This window comes from Sebastes umbrosus, chromosome 7 (assembly GCF_015220745.1).
Source record: "Sebastes umbrosus isolate fSebUmb1 chromosome 7, fSebUmb1.pri, whole genome shotgun sequence".
Classification (NCBI taxonomy): domain Eukaryota; kingdom Metazoa; phylum Chordata; class Actinopteri; order Perciformes; family Sebastidae; genus Sebastes; species Sebastes umbrosus.
In genome coordinates, this window is record NC_051275.1 from 30,129,520 (window position 1) to 30,136,904 (window position 7,385).

Sequence of the window (7,385 nt, forward strand, 5' to 3'; positions counted from 1 at the left end):
GTCATAAACCGAAGTAGTGAACAAAAAGACATTTTGACCTGATTATGGTGCTGGATGAGAAATTAAGGAATCACTAAAGTCATTAGGATTCATCCTTTGGGCACCATGGACATCTGTACCAAATTTCAAGGCAAACCATATAATAGTTGTTGAGACATTTCACTAACAGCCAAAAAGGTCAATCTGTTGGTAATGCTAAAATCATAAAAAATAAATTGGGTTCATCCATGGCAATCCATGTAGTAGTTCTTGAGATATTTTCATCTGGACCAAAGTGGTGGGTTGACGAACCAAGCAACCAGCACACACTGCCATCCCTGGAGCAACGCTGCCTTAGAACCTCTTTGGCCTGATGTTCCCTGGATCGCGTGCAAACTAATGATGAGCCTGTCCAGCCAATATCCTCTGCATACTTCCTAAACCATCCGCTCTACAACCACTACTCTAATGCTCTAATACAGTAAGGTAGTTAAACTGTGATTCTCTCTGTGTGGGTTCTTATTACTACCGTTATGCAACCGGGCCTGCTCTCACAGCCAGGCTCTTTATTGGGAAATCTTTGAAAAGTGCACTTGAAACAAGGAAAAGGCTTGTTGTGTCTCTTCAAACCAACAAGAGTGGGCAGTTCAACCATTTTCAGGGTACTGGGTATACTGTAGGCTGGAGACAGTGAGTAATTGTTATACCGGTCTTTGCTTTCTTAAATGTAAGCAGTTTGATTCACACCAACAATGTTGGGAGTGAAGCATTGGGCATTTGATGATAGCAACATTTTACCATGTCCATCATGCTTTAAATGTGATTTGTTGTGTGACTTCTACCAAAATCGCTTGCCTGGTAAAAAAAATCTGTCTTTGCACCAGTTATTTGTGAGTCTGCAAAATTTGCAATACTGGGAAAAGGACTTGTTATTTATGAGAGAAATGGCAACATGAACTCTGTGTACACATGAACTGTGGGTGTCTGTTTGCAAAAGAAATGTATTTTTGGTCTGTTTGCTTGGTGTTTGTTTTGGCCGTGGAGGAAGAGGCCAACATCTTGGTGTCTTCTATGCAGACCTGTCTGGAAATAGTCAAATATAATGTTTGTCTGAACTTTGAGAGCAAACATACCTTCAAGGGGTTTTGGTTGGCCTCTGAGAACGAACTTTAGCAGCAAAAGCATGTTTTGGACACGCTGTACTTATCAGCATCACGTTGTCTGTTGTTGTTTTTTAAAAAATGGGAATGCTTAACATCATTGCTTGCAAACGCTCAAAGCAATACTATGTCACTATTGAAAGAAGAAATAACAAATTCTTCCTCTTACAGATGAAATCTTGAATTCATAAGAAATAAAACACACTATTTCTTAATTCAATACACAACAGGCTTTTGCTGCTACAGCCTTACCTGATCTGGTATGACCAGTACGTTATGGTGACTAATATTAGCTTTAGCTAATTAATACTGTATATATCAGACATTACTGATTCAGTTCAATGACTGTATGACTCTTCTCTACTTGTGCTACTGTTAGTTTTTAGCATTATTGTAGCCACAGTTGTCACTGATGAGCAAAAGTTATGTATTCTTGCCTTAATATTTTTGTTGCATGCCATTTTCAACAGTTTATTTTGACAAGGAATTAAAAAAAAATCGTTTGGCTTCAAAAGACAAAAGAAAACAAAGTGACAAGTCAGCAGCAGTTGCACATGTAAACTTATAAACACAGCTGACAGTGTGTGCGTCCCTTTGAGTCAAACAGTCAAACATGGAGGTTCCTGTCTCCTCTATATTAGGGATAGATGGTGAATGTGTAGCCGTGTGCCCACCATATTAGGGTGCTCCCTTATTTAGGAAATTGATTTGGGGAATCCCTCACTGTGAAGTCATCCCTGGCAAGATATATGTGTCACAGTCACCATATTAGGAGACTAGTTTGTATACACTTTGCTTTGTCAATTTACAATTATTCCAAAGGACTCAGTGAATGAATTTTGGCAGACATCAAGATATTTTTCAGTACTCAAAGACCCACAAAATCACATATTTGGCACAACGTACAGCACTTTCAATAGACTAAATGTGTGAATTTTCTTGTTATATTTCATTTTTTTTGACGTATGGTTAGAAATGCTGAGGAAAGAAAAAAAGAGCACGTTCATTGGAACATGTCGTAGGTCAACACAGCATCAATGATCAACCATTGTTTGACCATCTGGGCTACTGAACTTTTTACTTTGTCGAAAAAAAACAAAAAACCCAACAGCACAACCTAAACTCATGGTTGAGTGTTTATGCAAGTTTATTTCCAATGATGCATACAAGTAATTATTTAGCATTCTTGTCATGAACTCTTGTGTTTTGTTGTGAGGAGAAAAGACCTGTGCTTTTTTTTTGTGTACACAAGTGGAATCTAGGAAAAAAGCAGTTAAACTTTAACCAGTTTCAGGGCACATGGGTTTATTTGTTTGGCACATGTGACAGTGGAGCTGCCAGTTATTAAAGAGACACCCATGCTCTGCTCACATGTGCCCTGGCATTATACTGTACCCACCCGGGTCCACTTTTCATTCACATGGTTCTCTCTTTTTGCCTTCTTTGATGGTACACTCTCTCTACTTTTATGAACAGCACAAACTCACTGCAGATATTTAGAAGCTGATCTGTGACCTGTGTGGTGTTTCAAAACAGTTAGTTGAGAGGAAATAAGAAAGTGTGGATAAAGAGCTGTTTCAGTGGAGTAACAGGTTCTGAAAGCAGACTGAAAAGGTTAAAAAAGATTACTGTTAAATATGTGGGCTGAAAGTCATCGAGACACAACTGTTTCTATTACTTTTTAAAAGAATGGAGGGTTAGAGACTGGTCAATGTGGAGGTTTAACCACAGCAATCTTAAAGCTAGTTGGAACAACGCCAATCCTAAGTTATACATTTACAATATTCAGCATAGTACAATATTTCCCTTTAAATCTTAGTGGAGTAAAGTAGCAGAAATATTTCTACGAAGACCCCTACATCGTTGTATATTCTATGTAGGCTATTGTTAGTACAACACTTGAAATGTTGTTACTTTCCACCACAAAGTCCATATTCAAGTTTATGATCCGTTCATTTCTTCTGTAGCCTGCAGGCTTAGCATTATTGATCAAAAAATCAGTTTAATGTTCACCATCTCTTGATTAACTTTTTAATGAAACAGCCCCAACTTTTTAAATTTCCAAGCATTAACCTTTTACCACCCATTTTACTGTTAATAGGAGGCTAGCACAGTTTACAACTTTCATGAACTGCTACTATGAAAGTTGAATGCACATGTAATTTATGTATTAATAGATTAGACTCTCATCATTGTAGTCATTCTCTAAAATAATTCCCTGTAATAAAAAAAAATCCAGGTACAATTAACAGCCACGCTCGCGGCTGTAAGTACACATAGCAAAAGTTATGTATTATGCAAAAGTTATGTAGTTATGCAAAAGTTCGGTGCTTTGAGCTAAATGCTGACGTCAGCATGCTAACAAGCTCACAGTGGCGATGCTGACATGCTGACGTTAAGCAGGTATAATGTTTACCATGTTCACCATCTTACTTTAGCATGCATTTGCTAATTAGCACTAAAAGCAAAGTATAGCTGAGGCTGATGGGAATGTCATTAGTTTTGCAGGTATTTGGGCATTTAATGTAAGTAGTAAGAGTATTGAGAGGTAATACGGTACAACACATAGAGGATCGGTATAAAGCTGACCCATCAATTTAATGTTGTGGTAATGTCATAATGTTACTTTGTGGAAGTGAAAGTAAACACCAAAGGAGATTCTCTGTTGCAGAAAAAGACAGTGAAAGATAGTATAACAACAAATATGTGGTTTTATAATCTCCTCCATTCATATACTGAGAGATGCAACTCGGGACTATGTGAAAGAGAATCAAGGAAGCTACCGGGCATGCACTCGCTGCAGGCTGTTAGATACAAAACTCATGACGTTCACACACGCGCACAAATGTGGCTGCCGAGCATGATTTGGATTCTTTCAAAATTATATCAACACAGCATTAGCATTGGATTGCACTCACAATTTACTTTCTAAAGGGCACGCTTTGGGATGTGATGCAAACATATTACACAGTCTTCCACATGGCAACAAAAACAAATACACACCCACACGCACAGACATGCCATTCCTAAATGAGCCACACCATCCCTGTCATCCCTGTCCCATGACTTCTATTAGTGCAGAGTGGCGTTGAAGGAAAAAGGGCACGTTAAGTGGTTGCACGTTCAGCAGCTCGGCTCATATGACTGCCGTACCTTCAGATATTACTGCAGCGGAGGAGGGAGGAGGCTGGAGACAATGATCCACTGAAGGCCTGAGCTCTGGGATGCCTGATTCAATCAGCAATAATCACAAACTTAGCTAAGCTGTTCTGGTATACTCTTCTGCAGCAAATGTCACATTGGGGCCAATTAGGGGGAATGTAATTTTCTTCAAATGAAGAATCACGCGACAAGACTGAAATGCAGTCTTGAAGCTCTCACGGCTGTGACTATTTCACCTCCTACAAGGGCTTTCTTATATCAGGATGCTTAGTAGTTGTAGTCAAATCAATAGAGCACATTTCAGAATAAATGTTGCAGCGGATAAAGTTTCAGAATGACATGGAGGCAACAAAATGGGAGTAGAATTCAAGAAATTGTCTGACATTTGAATGCCCTTAATCGCAGAGAGTTAGATGAGAAGATCGATACCATTCTAGTATCTGTCCGTTTATTATGATATTAGAGCCAGCAGACAGTTAGCTTATCATACTGCCTGGCTCTGTCCAAAGGTAACAAAATCAGCTTATCGTCACCTCTAAAGCTCACTGATTAAAACGTTATATTTCATTTGTTCAATCCGTACAAAAAACTAAATCGTCAAATTGTGGTTTTAGCCACACTACCTGTTTCCTTTATGCTAAGCTAAGGTGCTTGCTATCATAGACTGAACATAAGAAGTGGACGTAGCCACCGTGAGGTCACCCATTGGTTTGTGGACTGCAGTTTTGAGGCCTCGAGTTCGGCATTCAGGCTGTCGCCATCTTGGTGTTTGGCTGTTGCCATCTTAGCATTTTGCAACCAGAAGTGACACGAGAGGGCGGAGCTAAGTACAACCAAATGCTGAATAAGACATTATTAGGCCACCACAATTAACTTTCATGAAGTGAAAACACACTGTGTAAGGGTTAAAGTTGTAAGACGAAAACACGGACAACTCTCAGACCAGACAATGCTGAGGTAGTGGCCTGTGAATCACAAGGTAGCCACGCCCTAAAGCATCCCCTGCTTTATGGTCTATTTGACTCTAAATGGGACCATAATTTACTAAATGAACATCATGCTGTATTGAAGAAGACTTGAAACTAGCGATTGAAACCATAAACTCATGTTTACAATGTTTACTGAGGTAATAAATCAAGTGAGAAGTAGACTCATTTTCTCATAGACTTCTATATAATCAGACTTCTTTTTGCAACCAGAGGAGTCGCCCCCTGCTGGCTGTTAGAGAGAAAGCAGGTTTGAGACACTTCAAAAATATTGGCTTCACTTTTCAGACCCGGAGTTGCCCGCTGGTTGCTATAGCTTTATATTAATCAGATTTAGAGGCTAGCTGGTGAACATAGTGGAGCATTTAGCAGCTAAAGAGCCAGGTATTTCCTTTAGGAGTTGGAGCAAACAGAGAGAGGATATTGGACATTCATCAGGTGGACAGAAACGCGACTTCGAATGAATGTTAATGTTGCTTTAACAGCTGGATGTGCAAATAAGCAACTGTTCCCTAACAAGTTCACCAGCTTAAAAGGTGATAATATGTCAGTGTTGTGCTCGCGGCTTGTTTCTGCCCCCGAGCGGTTAAAAAGGCTCCATGACAGAATACAAAAGAAGCAGATAACTGCTCAGATGAGTTTGTCTGCAGGATCCATCAGACAGTATCTGGGCTCGCAGCCCAACACTCTGCTGCTCTGCATCAATAACGTTCAGCCAACAAACTGTGCTAATGAGAAGCTTTTTGCAGACCAGGAGCTGATTTTTAGTAAATCAGCAGGACTTCACTGAACGGAAAGCGCTGAATCAAGTTGCTTTTCGGAGTAAACGTTCAGAAAAGAGAAAATAAGGCTTTGAGTGATGAAATGTTGTCAGAATTTAAACAAACAAGAGTGTGATTTATATTTTTCTTACATTTTTCACTGTCAAAACTCATCCATATCTCCTGCTGGTGATGTCAGAAATAATTTTGAAAATATAAAATTTACTGTTGTAAACTGATACAAATGAAAACAAACACATCCAGTAATGAATTGAGTGATGGTGTGCGTATCAGCAGACTATGGACGGAAAATGTTGAAATGTAAAATGGACTTTGGCATCCATTTAGCTGTGATTCAGCCAGGTGAGCTGACTAACACTGTGTTATTCTGTTGCTAACCGAGCACCATTATAAGCTTGTTAGTCACGTCTGGGTGTCTCGCTCTGACTGAGGCTGAATGGGAATTAAACTCAGTGCCTCTTTGCTAACCACATGAGCAGACTGTGGTGTGCTGCAGGCAGGATGACACTGATATAGCAGCCAGACGGCAGCCCTGCAGGACTTTCAGCGGTAGTCTGGAGAGAATCAGGCTCTTAACTTTATTCCACTCATCTCATCTTCACAACCAAAACTTTAAAGCTGCACATTTGACTGCAAGGTATTTCAAAACAAACTAAACTTCCATAAAATCATCAGTAACATCACTAAAATCTAGATAAAGATACAGATATTTGACTCTAGTGATCTTTGTTATTTAAATAATTCCTCATCATCCTGAAATATTTGAAGCTCCTTATAGGAGCACAACAATGTACGCTGCTACCTGACAATGAAGAGCTGAAAGCAACACACAGATTTTTGTTGGGATTGTCTCATTTTTTGCCAACGAAAACTTATTTCATCAGAATAATTTGAAAGATATTACAATCACATAAAAACTCAACACAAAGGAGACATTTCAACCAGAATATATGTTGAGTATCAAACACAGTACTTACAGTACTCATGTAAATGTAGTTATTTTCCACCACTGACATCACCAGGAAATATTAAATATATCACAATATTAGCATATGTTTTGAGGCTGTTCATCAGGAATTTTGTGCAGAAACACAACAGCAATTATTTAATAAAATGAAAACTATAAAATCAATGTTTGAGTGTGTTTGAGTTCCTTTGTCAGTGAATACAAAATTTTTTGTTTAAAGTGAAAGTGACTCAGTGACATTCATGCTGTTTGTAAAAGGAAGAAGAAAACAGCTCTCAGTGATGTCTGATACTGAAAAAAGGAAAACTGAACTGAGAAATTGCAACTGAAGACAAAGACAACTGGAGAG